Source organism: Bos indicus x Bos taurus, chromosome 1, assembly GCF_003369695.1.
Source record: "Bos indicus x Bos taurus breed Angus x Brahman F1 hybrid chromosome 1, Bos_hybrid_MaternalHap_v2.0, whole genome shotgun sequence".
Classification (NCBI taxonomy): Eukaryota; Metazoa; Chordata; class Mammalia; order Artiodactyla; family Bovidae; genus Bos; species Bos indicus x Bos taurus.
Window position 1 is genome coordinate 120794294 of NC_040076.1, and position 25899 is coordinate 120820192.

Below are 25899 nucleotides of genomic sequence, written 5' to 3' on the forward strand. Positions count from 1 at the left end.
ATTGTCATAACCAAGAAATGATGGAGACTTATATTTCAATTTCTTTTAAGGAGCTACATTGTCCAGGTTGGAAAGGAGGCTTATCGCACTATAAAAATAAGAAAATAATGGGTTGAGGGAGAGTTAAATGCTGAAGAAGTATTCACATAGGATTACTTTCTAAAGGCTTAAACCTCATGGCAATCTGTAACATAAACAAATGGATTAGATAAACAAATGCACAATTCCTAAACAAAAGCAAAACAGTATTGTGTGAGGGCTAAGTTTCCAATTCTACCATTTATTTGTTCTGTAGATGGCTGAGGTAACATTCAATACACTAGTTGGTATACCACTTCCCTACCTTAACCATGATGATCTGGACCACTTAGTCTTCATTGTGGAAGACTAGAATAGAAGTCAGTTCAGTTCAGTTGCTGTTGTGTCTGACTTTTTGCGATCCCATGGAGCACACCAGGCTTCCCTGTCCATCACCAGCTCTTGGAGCTTGCTCAAACTCATATCCATCGAGTTGGTGATGCCATCCAACCATCTCATCCTTTTGTCATCCCCTGCCTTCAATCTTTCTCAGCATCAGGGTCTTTTCAAATGAGTCAGTTCTTTGCATCAGGTGGCCAAAGAATTGAAGCTTCAGCTTCAGCATCAGTCCTTCCAATGAACATTCAGGACTGATTTCCTTTAGGATGGACTGGTTGGATCTCCTTGCAGTCCAAGGGACTCTCAAGAGTCTTTTCCAACACCACAGTTCAAAAGCATCAGTTCTTCAGCGCTCAGCCTTCTTCACAGTCCAGCTCTCACATCCATACATGACCACTGGAAAAACCATAGCCTTGACTTGACTAGTCCAAGGTAAGAGAAACCCAAGTTAGATGGTAGGTGTTGCAAGAGGGCATCAGAGGGCAGACACACTGAATCCATATTCACAGAAAACTAGTCAATCTAATCACACTAGGACCACAGCCTTGTCTAACTCAATGAAACTAAGCCATGCCCGTGGGGCCACCCAAGATGGGCGGGTCATGGTGGAGAGGGCTGACAGAATGTGGTCCACTGGAGAAGGGAATGGCAAACCACTTCAGTACTCTTGCCTTGAGAACCCCATGAACAGTATGAAAAGGCAAAATGATAGGATACTGAAAGAGGAACTCCCCAGGTCAGTAGGTGCCCAATATGCTACTGGAGATCAGTGGAGAAATAACTCCAGAAAGAATGAAGGGATGGAGCCAAAGCAAAAACAATACCCAGTTGTGGATGTGACTGGTGACAGAAGCAAGATCCGATGCTGTAAAGAGCAATATTGCATAGGAACCTGCAATATCAGGTCCATGAATCAAGGCAAATTGGAAGTGGTCAAACAGGAGATGGCAAAAGTGAACATCGACATTCTAGGAATCAGCGAACTAAAATGGACTGGAGTGGGTGAATTTAACTCAGATGACCATTATATCTACTACTGCCGGCAGGAATCCCTTAGAAGAAATGGAGTAGCCATCATGGTCAACAAAAGAGTCTGAAATGCAGTACTTGGATGCAATCTCAAAAATGACAGAATGATCTCTGTTCATTTCCAAGGCAAACCATTCAATATCACAGTAATCCAAGTCTATGCCCCAACCAATAATGTTGAAGAAGCTGAAGTTGAATGGTTCTATGAAGACCTACAAGACCTTTTAGAACTAACACCCAAAAAAGATTTCCTTTTCATTATAGGGGACTGGAGTGCAAAAGTAGGAAGTCAAGAAACACCTGGAGTAACAGGCAAATTTAGCCTTGGAATACAGAATGAAGCAGGGCAAAGACTAATAGAGTTTTGCTAAGAAAATATTATGTATAGAAAACTCAAAAAACTCCAATAAATAATAAGCAAATTCAGTAAAGTTGTAGGAGACAAAGTCAGTATATAAAATTCTATTGTATTTCTATACATTAATGACAAACTATCAGAGATATTAACAAAACAACCTCATATATTATACAATTGCATCAAAAAGAAAATGCCCAGGAATAAATTTACCTAAGAAGATGAAAGACCTATACATCAAAAATTAGAATCCATAGATGAAAGAAATCAAAGAAAACACAAATGAACAGAAAATATTTGGTGCCTGGGGGTTGGAAGAATGAATGGTGTTAAATTAGCCAAACCAGCTAAAGCAATTTACAGTTTCAATAAATTCCTATCAAAATTCTAAAGTCAAGTTTTATAGAAATAAACAATCCTAAAATTTGTATGGAATCACAAAAGATACCAATAGTCAAAGAAATTTTGCAAAAGAACAACAAAGCTGAAGGCATTCATACTTTCTGATTTCAAATTATATTAAAAGTACATAGTGATAAAAACAGACACATAGATAAATGGAATAGAATACGGAGCCCAGGACTAAAGCCATGCATATATGGTCAGTTAATTGGACACGACTGAAGTGACTTAGCATGCATGAGTGTATTGGAGAAGGCAATGGCAACTCACTCCAGTATTCTTGCCTGGAGAATCCCAGGGACAGAGGAGCCTGGTGGGCTGCCATCTATGGGGTTGCATAGAGTCAGACACAACTGAGATGACTTAGCAGCAGCAGCAGCAATTTACAACAAAGGAGCCAAGAACATACAATGGGAAAGGAGAGTCTGTTTAAAATTTGATGATAGGAAAACTGAAATCCTATTTTACACTATACATAAAAATCAACTCAATACAGATTAAAAACTTGAACATAAGATCTGTAACCAGAAGTCTCTTTTAAGAAAACATCAAGGACAAGTTTCCTTGACATCAGTTTTGTTGATGACTTTTTGTATTTGACACTAAAAGGAAAGACAACAAAAGCAGAAATAAATAAATTGGACTATATCAAACTAAAAAGCTCTGTACAATAAAGGAAACCATCAACAAAAAGAAATGGCCAACTATATAATGTGAGAAAATGTTTGCAAAGCATATATCTGATAAAGGGTTAATGCCTTAGATGTATACACACACACACACACACACACACACACACACACAATATACAACCCAATAGCAAAAGGCAAGAAACAAAATAAAATAGAAAAAAAATCCCATAACCAATCCACTTAAAAAGTAGGCAGAGGATCTTAATAGACATTTTTCCAAAGAACAAAAAATGGCCAACAGATACATGAAAAGAGTCTCCATATCACTTAGCATCAGGGAAATACAAATGAAACTGCAATGAGGTATCACCTCACACCTTATGATGGTTGTTTAGTTGCTAAGTCATGTCTGACTCTTGGGATCCCACGGACTATATAGCCTGTCAGGCTCCTCTGTCCATAAGATTTTCCAGGCAAGAATACTGGAGTGGGTTGCCATTTCCTTCTCCATGGGATCTTACAGACCCAGGAGTCAAACACAGGTATCCTGCATTGCAGGTAGATTCCTGCGTTGCAGGCAGATTCTTTACCAACTGAGCTACAAGAGAAGTCCTACACCTTATAATGGCTATTATAAAGAAGACAAGATAATAAATATTGTCAAGGGTATGGAGAAAAGAGAACTCTTGTGCACTATTGGGAAAATGTAAATTGATGCAGCCAATATGAAACTAGTGTTGATGTTTCTCAAAAAATTAAAACTAGAACAAATATATCATCCAGCAATTCCAATTTTTAGGTATTCACTGAAGCAAATAAAAACCCTAACATGGAAAGACAGCTGCATGCCCTTGTTCACTGCAGCATTATTTAGAAAGTGTGGTGTATATACACACATGCAGAAACAATGGAAAATTATTCCATCAAAAGAAAGAAGGAAATCCTGCTATTTGAGGCAACAAGGATGGAGCTTGGGAGCATAGGCAAAGTACGTGTCAAACAGAGAAAGACAAATATTGTATGATTTCATTTACATTTGGAATCTAAAAACCAATCTAAAAACTAACTCATAGTATAATAAGCTAAGTCATGGATATATAGGGGCTTCCCTGGTGGCTCAGTGGGAAAGAATCTGCCTGCAATGCAGGAGCCAGATAGTTCAATCACGGGGTTGGGAAGATTCCCTGGAGTAGGAAATGGCAATCCATTCCAGTATTCTTGTCTGGGAAATCCTACGGACAGAGGAGCCTGGTGGGGCTACAGTGCATGGGGTCACAAAGAGTTGGATACGATTTAGTGACTAAACACACACACCCGAATATGTAAAGCACAGCAAGGTGACCATAGTCAATAATATGGCATCATATATTCTAAACTTGCTGAGTATCAACATTAAATGTTCTCATAAGAAAAAAATTTCCATGTGTGGTAGAAGATGATAACAAGCTATACTTTGCTGACCATTTCACAATACAAGCATGTATAAAGTCATTATGTTATATTGTTGTTCAATTGCTCAGTTCAACCAGGCTTCTCTGTCCATAGGATTTTCCAGGCAAGAATACTGGAATGGGTTGCCACTTCCTTCTCCAGGGGATCTTCCTGATTCAGGGGTAGAATCCATGTTTCCTGCACTGGCAGGTGGATTCTTTACCACTGAGCCACAGGGAAGCCCCATTATGTCATATACCTAAAAATAATATAGTGTTGGATGTCAAAGATAACTAAGTAAATAAATATTTTGTCATTCACTCTTAGACAGTTCTAGAGAACTTGTAATTTCCTAATGTATCCCCATCTAAAATTGAAAAATGACTAAACTAGTGCTTTGACAATTGAGATTTTTATTTGAAATGTCTTCCCTATTGACTGTGAGAATGTTTTAGGCAGAATTCTAGAATGTCCCTCAAGATTACTGCTTACCATTCTGTATAATTCCTAAAAGTGTAAATCTAATGAGATATTATTCTTGTGATTAGGTTAAGTTACATGGTAAAATTGACTTTAAGCAAGGAAGTGGGTCTGATCTAATCAGAAGAAATTTGAAGTTGTGAGAGGGATTTGACAAGAGAAGATTCTCCATTGTTGATTTTGAAAATGGAGGGGATGGGCGTCAAGTGGCAGGGAATGTGAGTAATCCTTAGGAAATATTATTATCCCCTAGCTGACAGTCAGCAACTAAATGGGGACCGTGGTCCTACTGTCACAAGGAATTGAACTCTGACAACAACACTGAATAAGCTTAGAAGCAGATTCTACCCCAAATTACCAGCCTTCAGTCTAACACTTTGATTTTAGCCTTTAGTGAGACCTTGAGCATAGAACCCAGTCATATGGTGCTCAGACTCCTGACTTACAAAACCTGAGCTAATAAATGAGTATTAGTATAAGCCATTAAGTTTGTAGTAATTTGTTATGTAGAAGAAAAGATTACTACAAAAATCTTTGATAAATTACATAATGATTCTGTTTTCTCATCAGTAGAATTATGGTAAGAATAGTATTATGCATTTGTGCTGAAGATTAAATAAAACAATTAAAATAAGCTTTTAGCTGAGTGTTCTGTAAATGTTCATTTCTATCTTATTGTGTTGTTTTGAAGATTCAATGAAGTAAAACCTAAAAAGTTCTCAGCATAGTGCCCAGTACCTAGTAACTACATAACAATGTTATCAATTTACTATTGTTAGTGATGAAAAAACAATATGGATTTTCCTTAGACAACTTAGCATTCTCTTGTATTCATTCTTTCATTGAAATCTTTTAATTTTGACTGAAAGTTAATAGCCAGTGTGTAATGAAGAAGGCTGAATAATGAAAATAGATTTTTTCAAATTGTGGTGCTGGAGAAGACTCTTGAGAGTCCCTTGGACTGCAAGGAGATCAAACCAGTCAATCCTAAAATAAATCAACCCTGAATATTCATTGAAAGGACTGATGCTGAAGATCCAATAATTTTGCCACCTGATGCAAAGAGCCAACTCATTGGAAAAGACCTTGATGCTGGGAAAGACTGAGGGCAGGAGGAGAGGGGGGCAACAGAGGATGAGACGGTTGGATAGCATCATCGACTCAAGGGACATGAGTTTGAGCAAACTCCAGGAGATAGTGAAGGGCAGGGAAGCCTGGTGTGCTGCGGGTCATGGGGTCTCAGAGTCAGATACGACTTAGCAACTGATAAACAAAAACATGACCTTAAAGTGAGTCTTTTATTTTTCAAGCCAAAGGATGGGTTACTGAGTAATCCAAGTATTATTCAATACTTGAGTCCATAAGCATGAAACTCAGATAATTAGCAACTTTTTTCTCCAAGGAAAAGGTTAATTTGGAAACAAGATTGTGCATCATGCATTTTGAGTGGGGGTATCTCCATCTGTACTGAGGTTCATCTGTTCTCCATACAGATAATTACAACCTACAAATGTATACTGAAAAATAAATCCTCAGAGTCTACTCTTATTACAGTGACAGGGAGGATGGCACTGTTTTATCTTAAACTAAAGGAATGCAACTCTTCATATCAACAGTATGCTGGATATCAATTATCAAACCTTTTAGGAAAAGATACACAAGAAAGTCTGAATCAGAAAACATTCTTAGCTATTTATTTGTATTTAATCTAGAGAAATCAGGGCCTGTCCTTCATTAGGTTGTTATTCCCAAGAATTCAAATGTAGTAGCTTACTTGAAGACAAGCACGACTGAATATATTTGGGTTTTTAGAGTTAAAAAAAACTATTACATTAAGACTCATGATTGAGTTCACACTATGTCTCTAAAGCAAGCACACATTTCAATGTCACTGTCTGTCACCTTACAATAACAGAAAACATCTGTATAATGGCCTATAACATTACACGGTGCATTACAATTAGAAATGTGCTGAAGTGGTGGATTGGGGGTTTATTTATGGTCCATGAAATAAAAGATTCTATGAGCTTCTCGTGAAAACTTAATAGTTCAAGGAAATAAAATATTTGAGTGCAACAATTACATTTTAAATGATATTATCACCAAAGAAACTTAGAACAGCCAACAAGTTGAAATAGTTTTAAGAGAAACCCATTACTAGTTGGCCAGAAGTCTTTATTATTGGAGATGCAAAGAATGACAGAGAATTATGAAAAACTCATCTTGTCTTCTAGGTTCATATAATTTCTGTAACAGAGTAAAATTTCTCTTAATTGCTCATAAAATCAAGTCTTAGAAAGTTTATGGTGAGAGCAAAAGGATTGAAAACCTTGAATTTTTTTAAAAGAAGGACAAAAAAAGATCTCTTGCCATGTTGTCATAAAATCTGGGAAGTTTGAGTAGAGGCAATTCACAAACTGTTTCTAACAGGAGTCAAAGTTACCCCACAAAAAAATCTCCATGTGTGAGAGCAAATAATTACAGTTCATGAACAACATGTACTTCATTTCCAGATTACTGGCAATTGTATACACATTTAAATTTGTTTATTTTGCATGCATAATCTCATATTCATGAAGATAATTTAATCATTTGTACTTGATGTGTGGGAAAATTATGGTGTCTAATCATGCTTCCAGATTTCTCAAAGTTTTGCCCTGCTGTGGGAAAAATCTGTGTCATTCCTAATAAAAAGCTTTCATCTAACTTTTAGTAATCCTGAGAATCAAAAGAACAGCAATAGTCAATGACTTTTTCGGGTGATTTATCGTATTTGTGATAGAAAAATCTGATAGATTTTTATTACATTTGAAGACTTGGCCATGTTTTTCTATGTTACTGAATTCATAGAAATCTATTATCCTTTAAATTCCTAAAGACTAGGTTTATAAAACAGAGCTATATTTCCTCAATTTTTTTTATGGTACTAAAAAGTCAAATTTTAAAAAGTGATTGTGTGAAAATTCAAATCTTTTAGCTTGTTTTGCATTCATGTAGTTGTTCAAAATGTTTCCACAGTAGACTTACATGCTATTTTAGTACTGATTGCTGGTTGGTTTTCAGAAAGGATTCAGGTTTCTTCCAAACTAACCTAAAAGACAGAGGAATTTTGGTATTCCCTCAATTAAATATGCACCATTTGTAATGATTTTCCACATGACTATCCCAAATAGCCATGGAAGAGCACAGTGCTGTCAATCAACATACGGTGGAAAGGGGTCAGTGCCATAGTACTATCTACGGTGATGAAAACTATGCTGTCTATTTGCCTGTAATGTGCTATTTAAGGATATGTAATTATCATGTTATTATAGTCTTGATTTCAGAAAGAACAGTGAGGCCACTAAAAGGTATCTGGATTTGAATATATAGTTCAAGAAAAGCATACATCTTTAGTACTTAAAATATATTTTAAAGGGATATTGCCAGCCAAGTAATGGATTTGAACTAACTTGGATTTTAAGCATTTTATTCTGATATAAGCAAAATATTATTTAACATCACTCAGTTAAGTTCAGTTGCACAGTCATGTCTGACTCTTTGCGATCCCATGAATCACAGCACACCAGGCCTCCCCGAGTTTACCCAAACACATGTCCATTGAGTCGGTGATGCCATCCAGCCATCTCATTCTCTGTCGTCCCCTTCTCCTCCTGACCTCAATCTTTCCCAGCATCAGGGTCTTTTCAAACCATTCAGCTCTTCACATCAGGTGGCCAAAATATTGGAGTTTCAGCTTCAACATCAGTCCTTCCAATGAATATTCAGGGTTAACATCACTGCAACATCCCAATTAATTAAATGGGGGAAGAATAATCCCTCTGATTTATAGAACAAAGAAAAGGAGAAATAATAGAAAGGATGGATCAGAGGTAAAAGAAAGGAGGGAGAGGAAATGTGGATTATTTAATCACTTTGAGTTCACTTAAATAAACATGTGGAAAACAGGTTGCAAAAACCTCATGACGATGTTAATCTAACACTTACCAATGTCTGTAGAAAATGTGTTAATATATGAGAAATCAGCCCAATCTCTGTCCCACATTGTGTGAGGCAGTGGGCTTAGGCAAGGTCTTCTAGGGACTGCCTATTTATAGTTAAAGGAAGATTTCTTTTACGTTTAATATTAGTAGGTTGGAAGTATATATATATATAAAATATAATATATATATAATCAACTTTGAATATATATATAATCAACTTTCAATAACTTCTTCAGAGACCAGTGACTTTTCAATGAGTTCATTCTTATACTTAAGATAGTTTAGTTCAGTTGCTCAGTTGTGTCCGACTCTTTGTGACCCCATGGACTGCAGCACTCCAGGCTTCCCTGTCCATCACCAACTCCCGGAGCCTACTCAAACTAGTGTCCATTGCTTCAGTGATGCCATCCAATCATCTTATCCTCTGTCGTCACCTTCTCCTGCCTGTAATCTTTTCCAGCATCAGCGTCTTTTCAAAAATATGTTGCTTATATCAGTTCTTCACATCAGGTGGCCTAAGTATTGGAGTTTCAGCTTCAACATCAGACCTTCCAATGAATATTCAGGGTTGATTTCCTTTAGGATTGACTGATTTGATCTCCTCGCTGTCCAAGGGACTCTCAAGAGTCTTCTCCAACACCACAGTTCAAAAGCATCATTTCTTCAGTGCTCAGCTTTCTTTAGATTCCAACTTTCACATCCGTACATGACTACTGGAAAAACCATAGCTTTGGCTAGATGGACCTTGGTTGGTAAAGTAATGTCTCTGCTTTTTAATATGCTGTCTAGGTTGGTCATAACTTTCCTGCCAAGGAGTAAGCATCTTTTAATTTCATGGCTGCAGTCACCATCTACAGTGATTTTGGAGCCCCTAAAATAAAGTCTTTCACTGTTTCCATTGTTTTCCTATCCATTTGCCATGAAGTGATGGGACCAGATGCCATGATCTTAATTTTCTGAATGTTGAGTTTTAAGCCAACTTTTTCACTCTTCTCTTTCACTTTCATCAAGAGGCTCTTTAGTTTCTCTTCAGTTTCTGCCATAAGGGTGGTGTCATCTGCATATCTGAGGTTCTTGATATTTCTCCTGGCAATCTGGATTCTAGCTTGTGCTTCATCCAGCCTGGCATTTCTCATGATGTAGTCTGCATATAAGTTAAATAAGCAGGGTGATAATATACAGACTTGACGTACTCCTTTCCCAATTTAGAACCAGTTTGTTGTTCCATGTCTAGTTCTAACTGTTGCGTCTTGACCTGCATACAGATTTCTCAGGAGGCAGGTCAGATGGTCTGGTATTCCCATCTCTTTAAGAATTTTCCACAGTTTGCTGTGTTCCACACAGTCAAAGGCTTTGGCGTAGTCAATAAAGCAGAAGTAGATATTTTTCTGGAACTCTCTTGCTTTTTCGATGATCCAGTGGATGTTGGCAATTTGATCTCTGGTTCCTCTGCCTTTCTAAATCCAGCTTGAACATCTGGAAGTTCATGGCTCACGTACTGTTGAAGCCTGGCTTGGAGAATTTTAACATTACTTTGCTAGCGTGTGAGATGAATGCAAAATGCTGAAATCTCTCCCCAGACTCAGGAAAATGCTTCATCATTTGCATCATTAAGCACATAACTGGAAAAAAAAAAAAAAAGGATGGGTATACATAATTTAGTTGATAAAAATGAGAGCCAGGAATTTGAGTTAATACACGAGTTTAAAATACTAGGTGAATTAAATCGTTCAATTTAAAATTCAACCTGCCCCATTTCCTATACTCACATTCCTGATTTCTGTTATCCTGCAAATACTTTTTTTTTTTTAATATAAAACAATGCAGAGTGTTCTTTGGTTGTGGTTTATTGTCTGTATTTTCAGCTAGAATGCATATTCCTGGAGTTTTTATTTGTGCGGTGATGGGTGTTTGTGGGCAGGTTGACTCAGTTTCATGGATGATAGAATCAGATTATGGTGAACAGAGTGGTAACAATTGTGTATGCCATGCTTTTTTACTATTGTTTATTAATGAGATCTAGTTCCATTTAAGTATATGGTATACCATAAAGTCCGGAGAAGGCAATGGCACCCCACTCCAGTACTCTTGCCTGGAGAATCCCATGGACAGAGGAGCCTGGTAGGCTGCAGTCCATGGGGTCGCTAAGAGTCAGGCACGACTGAGCAACTTCACTTTCACTTTTCACTTTCATGCATTGGAGAAGGAAATGACAACCCACTCCAGTGTTCTTGCCTGGAGAATCCCAGGGACGGGGGAGCCTGGTGAGCTGCCGTCTATGGAGGTCGCACAGAGTCGGACACGACTGAAGCAACTTAGCAGCAGCAACATACCATAAAGTCACTCTCTAAAATTTTATTTTTCAACAATGTGAACCTTATATTTATCACTATGCATTCAGTCACTATGTTTATCACTATGTTTAACCCTATGTTTATCACTGTGCATTCAGTCACTATGGTAATTTATTTACTCATTTAATAAGTATATAATACATATATATATTATATATATATAACTATATAATATATACTTATTAAATGAGTAAATAAAATACCATAGTGACTGTCAAAAGGCAGCATAGAATTAAACAAATAAATAGGAACTGTAAGCAGTGAGTTTACTAATTCACAGAAAAGAGAAATAAAGTGGTTTAGAACACCCTCATCAAGGAAGTAAAATTTTTCACGAATAAGAATTCTATAAAATTTTACATGCCCTCCTGTAATTTTTTTGGCCTTATGCCTGAATAACTCATTATTTACTGATAACTTTTCTTTAACTGATCCAAATTTTAATTTAGGTAATGTATATAAAACAGTTTTATGGCTGGAAGACCTATATCACTTCTTTAAATAAAAGTAAAAGGGACATACACGATTAAAAAGAAAGTACAGCTACTATGTTTCAGCTAGATAGTGTTTCATTCAAACATCTTAGCTTGAAGCAGATGAGTGAGTGTTAGAAATACACTCACTTAGTTAAAAATAAACTAAGGTCAAATTTGACATTAGTCAGAAAGGAGATCCAACCAGTCCATTCTGAAGGAGATCAGCCCTGGGTGTTCTTTGGAAGGAATGATGCTAAAGCTGAAACTCCAGTACTTTGGCCACCTCACGCAAAGAGTTGACTCATTGGAAAAGACTCTGATGCTGGGAGGGATTGGGGGCAGGAGGGGAAGGGGACAATAGAGGATGAGATGGCTGGATGGCATCACTGACTCAATGGATGTGAGTCTGAGTGAACTCCAGGAGTTGGTGATGGATAGGGAGGCCTGGTGTGCTTCGATTCATGGGGTCGCAAAGAGTCAGACACGACTGAGCGACTGAACTGAACTGAACTGAGAAAGACTGAAAAGAGAATCATGGTGTCAGTGAATGCTCTAAAATTCTAATTCTTTGTACCAACATTAGGACCTCCTGTACAACCTCAAATAATCTTGAGTTCCAGAGAAGTGTGCACACTTCAAAGCAGCCAATGACAAGATTGTGAAGTATCATGCAAAGATGAAGAAGACAAGGAAACATTTACTGATGTCCTCTATTAAAAACATTCTGTAAAGTAATAAATGTTTGTTCTATAATTCTTCTCGTAACACCTCTATAGGATCGTTGTGACTGAATATGATAGAAATAGTGTATCAAGATTATTTGTTATATTTTATTATTTCCTAATTAAGCCTCTATCATTTATTTTTATTTGTTTATCTGGCCCACCACAGTGCAATATGGCATCTTAGTTCACTGAACAGGGAATCCATGCCCCCTGCACCAGAAGTGCAGAGTCTTAAGCACTGGACTGCCTGGGAAGTCCCAATCTCTATTTTTAACCAACTGCATATTCAGCATATTCACATGGTACGAAATTCAAAATCCAATTGTTTTCCATGAATGCCATTCCACAATGGCATATAATAAAATTCTTTCTTCTGTCCCTATCTCCGAGTCATTCAATATGCCCCCAAATATTAATAACAGTTTTAAACAGATGGTAGGGTACAGTATACATTGTTCTATAAATTGCTTTATTTACTTAACAAAATATCTTAAGAACACTCTCAAAACAGTATGGTACTGGCACAAAAATGGAAATGTAGATCAATGGAACAGGATAGAAAACCCAGAAATAAACCCATGCATCTATGGTCAATTGATCTATGACAAAGGAGGCAAGACTACAGAATGCTGGAAAGAGTTTCTTCAGCAAATGGTACTGGGAAAATTGGAGGGCTATTTGTGAAAAAATGAAATTAGATCATTCCTTAACACCATACACAAAAACAAACTCAAAATGGATTAAAGAGCTAAATGTGAGACCGGACACTATAAAATTCCTAGAGGAAAACATTGACAGAATAATCTCTGACATAAATCACAGCAATATCCTTTTCTATTCATCTCTAAGAATAATGGAAAAAAAAACAACAACAAAAAATAGGATCTACCTAAATTCAAAAGCTTTTGCACAGCAAAGGAAACAATAAACAAAAAATACCCCCACAGACTGGGAGAAAATAGGTTTTGCAAATTACATGACCAACAAGGTATTAGTCTCCAAAATTTACAAATAGCTCATGATGCTTAACAGCATCAAAACAAATAACCACGTTGAAAAATGGGTAGAAGACATACATAGACATTTCTCCAAAAAAGACTTACAGATGGCTGAGACATATGGAAAGATGTTTAACATTTTAATTATCAGAGAAATGCAAATCAAAACTACAATGAGACACCACCTCACACCAGCCAGAATGGCTATCATCAAAAAATCTACAAACAATAAATGCTAGAGAGGGTATGGAGAGAAGGGAATGCTTCTACACCGTTGGTGCAAATGTAAATTGGTACCGCCACTGTGGAGAACGGAATGGAGGTTCCTCAAATAATGAAAAAAAGAGCTACCATATGACCCTTCATTTCTGCCACTGGGCATGTATCCAGAGAAAAACATGATTCGAAAGGATACATGCACCACAAATTTCACTGCAGCACTTTTTACAATAGCCAAGAAATGGAAAAAATCTAAATGTCCATAATAGAGGAATGGATACAGAAGATATGGTACTTATATGCAATGGAACATTACTTAGCCATTAAAAAGAATAAAATGCCATTTGCAGCAAAATGGATGGACCTAGAGATTGTCATACTGAGTGAAGTAAGTCAGACAGAGAAGGAGAAATATCATCAGTTCAGTTCAGTTCAGTCGCTCAGTCATGTCTGACTTTTTGCGACCCCATGAATCTCAGCACGCCAGGCCTCCCTGTCCATCACCAACTCCTGGAGTTCACCCAGACTCACGGCCATCGAGTCAATGATGCCATACAGCCATCTCATCCTCTGTCGTCCCCTTCTCCTCCCACCCCCCAATCCCTCCCAGCATTAGAGTCTTTTCCAGTGAGTCAACTCTTCGCATGAGGTGGCCAAAGTACTGGAGTTTCAGCTTTAGCATCATTCCTTCCAAAGAAATCCCAGCACTGATCTCCCTTACAATGGACTGGTTGGATCTCCTTGCAGTCCAAGGGACTCTCAAGAGTCTTCTCCAACACCACAGTTCAAAAGCATCAATTCTTCGGCGCTCAGCCTTCTTCACAGTCCAACTCTCACATCCATACACGACCACTGGAAAAACCATAGCCTTGACTAGATGGACCTTTGTTGGCAAAGTAATGTCTCTGCTTTTCAATATGCTATCTAGGTTGGTCATAACTTTCCTTCCAAGGAGTAAGCGTCTTTTAATTTCATGGCTGCAGCCACCATCTGCAGTGATTTTGGAGCCCAGAAAAATAAAGTCTGAGACTGTTTCCACTGTTTCCCCATCTATTTCCCATGAAGTGATGGGACCATATGCCATGATCTTCATTTTCTGAATGTTGAGTTTTAAGCCAACTTTTTCACTCTCCTCTTTCACTTTCATCAAGAGGATTTTTAGTTCCTCTTCAATTTCTGCCATAAGGGTGGTGTCATCTGCGTATCTGAGGTTACTGATATTTCTCCTGGCAATTTTGATTCCAGCTTGTGCTTCTTCCAACCCAGCATTTCTCATGATGTACTCTGCATATAAGTTAAATAAGCAGGGTGACAATATACAGCCTTGACGTACTCCTTTTATATGACATCCCTTATATGTGGAATCTAAAAAGGAATGATACAAATGAACTTACTTACAAAACAGAAACAAACTCACAGACTTAGAGAATGAACTTATTCTTTGCCAAGGGGATGAATGGGTGGAAGGGATAGTTACAGAGTTTAGGATGGATATGTATACACTGCTATATTTAAAACAGATAACTGAAAAAGACATACTGTATAGCACATAGAACTCTGCTCAATGTTATGTGGCAGCCTGGAATGGAGAGGATTTTGGGGGAGAATGGATACATGTACACAGCTGAGTCCCGTAGCTGGTCACCTGTAACTATTATAGGTTAATTGGCTAAATCCCAATACAAAATAAAAAGTTATTCCCTCTCAAAGGAAAAAGAAGTTTTAGTTAAGGAAAGTGCTTTAGCTAAAATAGGAAAGGCTAGTAAATGACAAACAAAGCCCCCGTAATCATTGGCTTAAAGGACAAGGAAGTAATTTCTCATCAAGAACAGTCCAAAGTAAGCCGTCCTAGTGACTTAGTAGCTCTACGTCACAGAAGTGCAAAGTATAGTTAAAGCATTAGTCACTCAGCCATGTCCAACTCTTTGTGACCCCATGTGCTATAGCCTGCCAGAATTCCTGTCCACGGAATTCTCCTGGTAAGAATACTGAAGATGATAGCCGTTCCTCTTTTCAGGGGATCTTCCTGACCCAGAGGAGAAGGCAATGGCACCCCACTCCAGCACTCTTGCCTGGAAAATCCCATGGGCGGAGGAGCCTGGTAGGCTGTGGTCCGTGAGGTCACCAAGAGTCGGACATGACTGAGCGACTTCACTTTCACTTTTCACTGTCATGCATTGGAGAAGGAAATGGCAACCCACTCCAGTGTTCTTGCCTGGAGAATCCCAGGGACGGGGGAGCCTGGTGGGCTGCCATCTATGGGGTCACACAGAGTCAGACACAACTGTAGCAACTTAGCAGTCCTGACCCAGGGATCGAATCCGAGTCTCCTCCATTTACAGGTGGATTCCTCACCGACTGAGCCACTAGGGAAGTTCTGTGTCACAGAGGCTGGTGGTAACTATGCTATTATATATATATATATATATATATATATAACTTCCAAGGTCATCCTGACAGTCCCACTCTAGAGAGAAGGGGACAAAGAGTGAAAGCCAAGGGATCAGAGATTTTCTCTTAGTCAAACATATTGCAAATATCCTTTCCATTCACACGCTATTGATAGAGCTTAATCACTTGACTAAACCTAGTGGAAAGAGAGGCTGGGCAAAGCAATCTTCGCTAGGGTACCATGTCCCAGTTTTAACTCTATTATGATTTTGGTAAACAGCAAGATACATACATATATATATATATATATATATTTATGTTTATTGAATAAATAAAAAATTACCAATAATTTCAGAAATATTTAAATTATTTCTGTGATGTATTTGTAGGTAAGTTTAACTGAGGTTCATTTGAAAAGTTTTAACAAGGTTACACAGGCATGTAATTCTCACGATAATTGTGATATTGAACATTTCCATCAACTAAAAATGTTCCACATCCCCACTGTAGTCACTTTTCTTCCTTGACCCCTACCTCTGATCACAAATCATATACTTTCTGTCACAATTGTTTTGTACTTCTAAAGAATTTCATATAATGGAATTATGTAGTATCTTGTCTTGTGTGTCTGGCTTCTTCCATTTAGAAAAATACTTTTGAGATTCGTCCACATTTTATAGTGTCTCACCGGTTTGTTCTTTTTATTGCTAGTAAATGCATTATAGTTTTTTATGCCTTTATCAGTAAAGAGCTTTTGAATTATTTCCAGCATTATTGTTATAGCTGAACAATAATATTGAAATCTAAACTCTTAACAAAAATTTTAGTGTACAGTATTGATTAACTATAGACATGATGTTATATAGCATTTCTCTAGACCTTATGCATTTGTATAACTGAAAATTTACACCCAATGATATTCAAGTCCATATTCCCATCATCCCTCAGCCCCTGGAAACTACCATTCCATTCTGTTTCTACTATTTGACTAGTTTTGATTCCTCATGTAAGTGAAAACATGCAATGTTTCTTCTTCTGTGACAGGCTTATGTTACTTTGATTAATATCCTTGTTTCATCCACATTCATCCATCTATACAGTAAAACTTTTTAAAGTTTTGAACAATTTAAAATTTTAAAGTTTTTGATATTCTGAACAAAGCTGCTAGGAAATTCTAAACACAAGTATCTTTGTGGATGTATGTTTTCATTTTTTGGGGGGTAAATATCTAAGATGGTGACTGCTTGGTCATATGATAAGTATATATATACTTTCTAAAAAACCGCCAAGTTGTTTTGAAAATGGCTCTTCTGGTTTTCTTTTCTTTTTGAAAATTAATTAATTTATTTTAATTGGAGGCTAATTACTTTACAATATTGTGGTGGTTTTTGCCATACATTGACATAAATCAGCCATGGGTGTACATGTGTACCCTTGTCCCAAACCCCCCACCCACCTCCCCCACGAATACCATCCCTCTGGGTTGTCCCAGTGCACTGGCTTTGAGTGCCCTGTTTCATGCATGGAACTTGGACTGGTCATCTATTTCATATATGGTAATATACATGTTTCAATGCTATTCTCTGAAATCATCACAGCCTCACCTTCTCCCACAGAGTCCAAAAGTCCGTTCTTTATATCTGTATCTCTTTTGCTGTCTTGCATATAGGGTCGTCATTACCGTCTTTCTAAATTTCATGCTGCTGCTGCTGCTAAGTCGTTTCAGTCGTATCCAACTCTGTGCGACCCCATAGATGGCAGCCCACTAGGCTCCTCTGTCCCTGGGATTCTCCAGGCAAGAATACTGGAGTGGGTTGCCATTTCCTCCTCCAATGCATGAAAGTGAAAAGTGAAAGTGAAGTCCCTCAGTCATGCCTGACTCCTAGCGACCCCATGACTGCAGCCTACCAGGCTCCTCTGTCCATGGGATTTTCCAGGCAAGAGTATTGGAGTGGGTTGCCATTGCCTTCTCCCTAAATTCCACATATATGTGTTAATATACCATATTGTTTTTCTTTCTGACTTACTTCACTCTGTATAATAGGCTCCAGTTTCACCCACCTCATTAGAACTGACTCAAATGCATTATTTTTAATAGCTGAGTATATTACATTATGTATATTTACCACAACTTTCTTATCCATTCATTTGCTGTTTGACATCTAGATTGCTTCCATGTTCTAGCTATTGTAAACAGTGCTGCAATGAACATTGGGGTACACATGTCTCTTTTAATTCTGGTTTCCTTGGTGTGTACACCCAGCAGTGGGATTGCTGGGTCACATGGTATTTCTATTTCCAGTTTCCTAAAGAAGCTCCACACTGTTCTCCATAGTGGCTGTACTAGTTTGCATTCCCACCAACAGTGTAAGAGGATTCCCTTTTCTCCACACCCTCTCCAGTATTTATTGCTTATAGACTTTTTGATAGCAGCCAATCTGACCAGCGTGAAATGATGCCTTATTGTGCTTTTGGTTTGCATTTCCCTGATAATGAGTGATGTTGAGCATCTTTTCATGTGTTTGTTAGCCATCTGTATGTCTTCTTTAGAGAAATGTCTATTTAGTTCTTTGGCCCACTTTTTGATTGGGATGTTTATTTCCCTGGTATTGAGCTGCACGAGCTGCTTGTATATTTTTGAGGTTAATTCTTTATCAGTTGCTTAGTTTGCTATTATTTTCTCCCATTCTGAAGGCTGCCTTTTCACCTTGCTTATAGTTGCCTTCATTCTGCAAAAGCTGTTAAGTTTAATTAGGTCCCAATTTTAGACTTAAACTGAAGAAAGTGTGGAAAACCACTAGACCATTCAAGTATGACCTAAATCAAATCCCTTCTCATTATACAGTGGAAGTAAGAAATAGATTTAAGGGACTAGATCTGATAGACAGAGTACCTGATGAACTATGGATGGAGGTTTGTGACACTGTACAGGAGATCAGAGATCAAGACCATCAACAAGAAAAAGGAATGCAAAAAAGCAAAATGGCTGCTTAAGGAGGCCTTACACATAGCTGTGAAGAGAAGAGAAGCAAAAAGCAAAGGAGAAAAGGACAGATATACCTGTTTGAATGCAGAGTTCCAAAGAATAGCAAGGAGAGAAAAGAAAGCCTTCCTCAGCGATCAATGCAAAGAAATAAAGGAAAATGTTAGAATGGGAAAGACTAGAGATATCTTCAAGAAAATTAGAGATATCAAGGGAACATTTCATACAAAGATGGGCTCAATAAAGGACAGATATGGTATGGACCTAACAGAAGCAGAAGATATTAAGAGGCAGTGGCAAGAATACACAGAAGAACTGTACAAAAAAGATCTTCACAACCCAGATAATCATGATGGTGTGATCATGTACCTAGAGCCAGACATCCTGGAATGTGAAGTCAAGTGGACCTTAGGAAGCATCACTGAACAAAGGTACTGGAAGTGATGGAATTCCAGTTGAGCTATTTCAAATCCTAAAAGATGATGTTGTAAAAGTGATGCACTCAATATGCCAGCAAATTTGGAAAACTCAGCAGTGGCCACAGGACTGGAAAATGTCAGTTTTCATTCCAATCCCAAAGAAAGGCAATGCCAAAAAATGCTCAAACTACTGTACAATTGCACTCATCTCACATGCTAACAAAGTAATGCTCAAAATTCTCCAAGCCAGGCTACAGCAATACGTGAACTGTGAACTTCCTGAAGTTCAAGCTGGTTTTTGAAAAGGCAGAAGAACCAGAGATCAAATTGCAGACATCCATTGGATTATTGAAAAGCAAAAGAGTTCCAGAAAAACATCTATTTCTGCTTTATTGACTACGCCAAAGCCTTTGACTGTGTGTATCACAGCAAACTGTGGAAAATTCTGAAAGTGATGGGAATACCAGACCATCTGACCTGCCTCTTGAGAAATCTATAAGCAGGTCAGGAAACAACATTTAGAATCAGATATGGAACAACAGCCTGGTTCCAAGTAGGAAAAGGAGTATGTCAAGGGTGTTTCTTGTTACCCCGCTTATTTAACTTATATGTAGAGTACATCATGAGAAATCCTGGGCTGAATGAAGCACGAGCTGGAATCAAGATTGCTGGAAGAAATATCAATAACCTCAGATATACAGATGACAACACCCTTATGACAGAAAGTGAAGAACTAAGAGCCTCTTGATGAAAAGTGAAAGAGGAGAGTTAAAAAGCTGGCTTAAAGCTCAACATTCAGGAAACTAAGATCACAGAATCTGGTCCAATCACTTCATGGCAAATAGATGGGGAAACAGTGAAAATAGTGGCAGACTTTATTTTGGGGGTCTCCAAAATCACTGCAAATGGTGACTGCAGCCATGAAATTAAAAGATGCTTACTCCTTGGCAGAAAAGTTATGACCAACCTAGATAGCATATTAAAAAGCAGAGACATTACTTTGCCAACAAAGGTCTGTCTAGTCAAGTCTATGGTTTTTCCAGTAGTCATGTATGGATATGAGAGTTGGACTATAAAGAAAGCGGAGCACTGAAGAATTGATGCTTTTGAACTGTGGTGTTGGAGAAGACTCTTGAGAGTCCCTTGGACTGCAAGGAGATCCAACCAGTCCATCCTAAAGTTCATCAGTCCTGAGTGTTCATTAGGAGGACTGATGTTGAAGCTGAAACTCCAATACTTTGGCCACCTGATGTAAAGAGCTGACTCATTTGAAAAGACTCTGATGCTGGGAAAGATTGAAGGCAGGAGAAGCAGGGGACACCAGAGGACGAGATGGTTGGATGTCATAACCAACTCAATGGGCATGAGCTTGGGTAAACTCTGAGAGTTGGTGATGGACAGGGAGACCTGATGTGCTGCATCCATGGGTTCGCAAAGAGTTGGACATGACTGAGCAACTGAACTGAACTGAACTGAAACTAAGAATAAATTTAACTGAGATGAAAACCTTGTACACTGATAACTGCAAGACACTGGTGAAGGAGATGGAAGATAACACTTATGAGTAAAAAAATATCCTGTCCTCATGGACTTGGAGAATTGTCAAAGTTAAAATGTTCATACTACTCAAAGAAATCTACAAATTAAATGAAATCCCTATCAATATTGCAATGGCATTTTTCACAGAAATAGAACAAACAATCCTAACATTTGTATGGAACCACAAAGTCCTCAAATGGCCAAAGCAGTCTTGAGAAAGAAGAAATCTGGATGCATCATGCTTTGATTTCAACTATATTTCAAGGCTGTAAGAAACAGAGGAGCATGGCATTGGCATAAACACAGATGTATAGATCAATAGACTAGAATAGAGAACCCAGAAATAAATCCATGATGATATGGTCAATTAATCTACAACAAAGGAGCCAGGAGTATACAACAGGAAAAACCTCATCTCCTTAACAAACGATTTTTGGAAAACCATTTGGGCTTCTCTGGTAGCTCAAATGGTGAAGAGTCCACCTGCAATACAGGAGACCCGGGTTTGATCCCTAGGTTGGGAAAATTCCCTGGAGAAAGGAATGGCTACCTACTCCAATATTCTTGCCTGGAAAATTCCAAGGACAGAGAAGCCTGGTGGGCTACAGTCCATGGGGTTGCAAAGAGACAGACACAATTGAGCAACTAACATTTTCACTCTGGGAAAACTGGTCAGCCACATGCAAAAGAATAAAACTGGACTCCTATTTTACACCACACACAAATATCAACTCAAAATGGACTGAATACTTGATCATAATACCTGGAACCATAAGACTCTTAGAAGAAAACATAGGTGTTAAGTTCTTTGATTTTTTGGATTTGACACCAAGAGCAATAGCAACAAAAACAAAAATAAATAAGAAGGACTGCATCAAACTAAATAGCCGCTCCATAGCAAAGTAAATCATCAACAGAATAAAAAGGCATAAGCATATGTTAAAAGGCAACCTATGGAAGGGAAGAAAATAATTGCAGATCATATACCTGATAAAGGTGTAATATCCAAAATAATGGAGAAGGTAATGGTACCCCACTCCAGTACTCTTGCCTGGAAAATCCCATGGATGCAGGAGTCTGGTGGGCTGCAGTCCATGGGATCACTAAGAGTTGGACACCACTGAGCAACTTCACTTTCACTTTTCACTTTCATGCATTGGAGAAGGAAATGGCAGCCCACTCCAGTGTTCTTGCCTGGAGAATCCCAGGGATGGGGAAGCCTGGTGGGCTGCCGTCTATGGAGTCGCATAGGGTCGGACACGACTGAAATGACTTAACAGTGGTAGCAGCATCCAACATATACATAAACAGTTCATGCAACTCAATGGAGAAATAAACCAAACAATTCGAATAAAAAATTGGCAGAGGATCCAAATAGACACTTTCCCCAAAATGTACAAATAGCCAACCAGGTACACGAAAAGATGTTCAATATCACTAATCATCAGGAAAAGACAAATCAAAACCACAATAAGATATCATCTAACACCTATTAAAAAGGCTATTATTCAAAAAGACAAATGTTGATGTTCATGAGGATATGGAGAAAAGGTAATTCTTGTGTGCTATTGGTAGGGATATAAATTGCGTATTCACTGTGGAAAACAATATGGAGGTTATAGAACTACCATTATCATCCAGCAATTACACTTCTGGGTGTATATCCAAAGGAAATGAAATCAGTATCATGAAGATTGCACTCCATGCCTGTTGTAATATTATTCACAATAGTCAAGATACAGAAACAAACTAAGTACTTGTCAACAGATGATTAATAAAAATGATGTGAGATAGATATATATATATATGTATGTATGTGTGTGTGTGTATGTGTATACATATACTGTGCATGCGTGCTCAGTTGTGTCTGACTCTTTGTGACCCCAAGGACTATAGCTCGCCAGACTGGATTTTCCATTGGAGTGAGTTGCCATTTCCTAGTCCTGGAGATCTCCCTGAAATGTATATAGGTATCTACACATTCTCTACATACAATAGAATATTATTCAGCTATGAGAAAGAAATTCTGTCATTTGCAACAACATGGATGGATTTTGAGTGAATTATGCTAAGTGAAATAAGTCAGATAGAAAAAGACAAATACTGAAAGATATGGCTTATTTACAGCATCATAAAGAAAAGTCAATGGCACCCCACTCCAGTACTCTTGCCTGGAAAATCTCATGGACGGAGGAGCCTGGTAGGCTGCCGACTACGGGGTCTCGAAGAGTCGGACACGACTGATCGACTTCCCTTTCACTTTTCCCTTTCATGCATTGGAGAAGGAAATGGCAACCCACTCCAGTGTTCTTGCCTGGAGAATCCCAGGGACGGGGGAGCCTGGTGGGCCTTCGTCTATGGGGTCGCACAGAGTCAGACACGACTGAAGCGACTTAGCAGCAGCAGCAGCAAAGAAAAGTCAAACTCCAAAAAAGACTAGACAGATTATTGCAGAGCGGTAGGGGAAGTTGGGATAGGCTGATAAGAGTGAAAACTTACAGCTATCACAGACATATGGGATCTGAGGATCTAATGTAAACTTGGTGAGTATAGTTGATAACACTATAAGATAACTAAAACAAATTTTAAAAAGTAGAATTTAAATGAGCTCATCATAAAAGGAAAGACCAATAAGTTATGGATATGAGAATCTTTAACTAGATTGTGAGACTCTTTCATGGGGTACACATGTATCAAACCACCATAATGTACAGTTTAAACATCTTATGATTTTGTCAGCATATCACAATAAAGCTGAAAAATGTTTGTTTTACGCCAAACATTTGTTATGTGCTAAACTAATAATTGCTAAGCTTTAGTAAAGCTATTTTTACCACGATGCTAAGAAGTTTGTTTAACCTACCATGATTTCACACTAAAAAGGCCTCTCTGGTTAATGACATGAGCATTAGTCCCCCAAATGCCTGAGGCTGTCACTCTGTCTATATTTCCTTGAATGAAATACCTAATATTCATAAGATCCTAGTAAGAATTATAGATTTGAGTACAATTTACCACTGCAATCCCTCTATCTTATTTTAAATGTTTCTATACATTTTCAGGTATTCTTAGATATACTGAATAGGAACCAAAAGTGTACTTTCTCACATACATATGTGAAATAATCATATCACGTATTTGAACAATCATTTTGGATAGGTAATTCACGATGCTAGTCAAAATCACATATTAGATTTTTTTCCTATCCCAGAAATGACTGAAAAAATATTTTACAGCATACTTTTAAGAAGGCATTTCATGAACATTTAATTATGTTGAGGACATTGTCACACCTTGGTTCTAGCTATCTCAGGGGTTGAATACATTTAAATCTTTACTTGTTTAGTGGAAAGTCACTAATGTGAAACAATTTTTAAACAATCAGGAAAAAAGGCAAATCAAAGATTTAAAATAAACTGTTCAAATACATGATCCAAATTCCAAGCTGTCGTCTAATTAGCCAGGTAATCTCAGAAAAATCAGTCTATCTGGACTCAGTTTATTTGCAAATGGTGGATTTGGACTAGCAAATCTTTAAGGATGCATTTAATTCTAAAATCCCATAGCTAAAAGCGCATCTTTTAAGAAGAGTATATTTTAGAAATGTATGTGTATTTTGCTTGCACTATTTTCTTTCCCTTTCATTATTATGTTCTACTATAAAGTTTTCAGAAATTATATGGATTTCTCTTTAATTCTGGAGAACACGACAAACACTACCTCAAATAATACCACAATATAGTCTTGCTTATCTTGATCTTGTTAGTACTACAGAAGGTTGTCATGAGTGTCCTGTTAATAAGGGCAAGATCATGATTTTTCATTTCTGTTTCATTATTTTGTATTTTAATATTGAATCCACTGTTCCATATCACTTCTGATATCTGAACATAGTTCAGTGATTATTTGGTTGAGTGTGGATAGTTTCTATGTGTCATTAAGAAACAATAAGCATGCTTTCTATTCAGAAAGTCCCTCAATTTGGGCATGTCTGATGTTTCACTGTGGTTAGATTCAGGTTATATATTTTTGGCAGAAATATCATGGAAGTGATTCTGTGTTCTTTCCAGTGTATCATGTCAGGAGGTTCCTAGTGTTGGTTTATTCTGTTATTGGCAATGTTAACTTTGATTACTTGACAGTTTTTCTGAGACTCATCTATTCTAAAGTTACTCAATTTCCTTTTTAAGTAATAACTAATTCATAGAAGAACATTTTGGCATATGTAAATATCCTTGCCATACTCTTCTCACTTAAAAAAAAAAATCAGTCATTGATTTCTGCCTAAATAAATTTTATAATGGCTGCAAAATGATGATTTTCTAACTTCATTGTTTTCCCCTTATTTACATATTATTTTACTTATTTATGTTAGAATGCTGGGCTGTGCTGTGCTTAGTCATGCAGTCATGTCTGACTCTCTGCGACACCATGGACTGTAGCCCACCAGCCTTCTCTATCCATGAGATTCTCCAGGCAATACTGGAGTGGATTGCCGTGACTTCCTCCAGGTTACATTAATATAGATTCATAAATTTTTATTTAATTTCATGAATGCCCTGTTATTCTCATTATTCATTTTCATGAAATTGTCCCAGACTTGCCCAATATGAGTCATTTTAACCTGGCTTCAGTATCTTTTTGACACATTCTCATTACATTATTTAACAATTTCTTGCTTCACAATAAGATGTTCCAGGCTCCTTTTGTACTCTCTCTGCCATAGCTCTCAACTCAGCCATTTCTCTAAGGTGTCCCAGTTTCTGTAGTAGTCTATAGCATGTAGTTTAAAATATCTAAGAATTAGGTTTGCTCACCAGAATAGTAGTAGCTTTACTTCTAGGGTTTTTCAGTAGGAAGAGCTACTATATATGCACATATTTACATTTTCCTTTTCCTACCTATTATTTTATTTATTTTTTTCTGTATTAAAAATATGCATTCATACTGCTATTTTCAATTTTAATTCTTTATAACATAACGTGTTCTTGTCTTCTCTTCTCCCTTTTAATATTTCTGACTCCTTTTCCCACAGACAGAAATATGCCTTTCATTATTCCTAATAT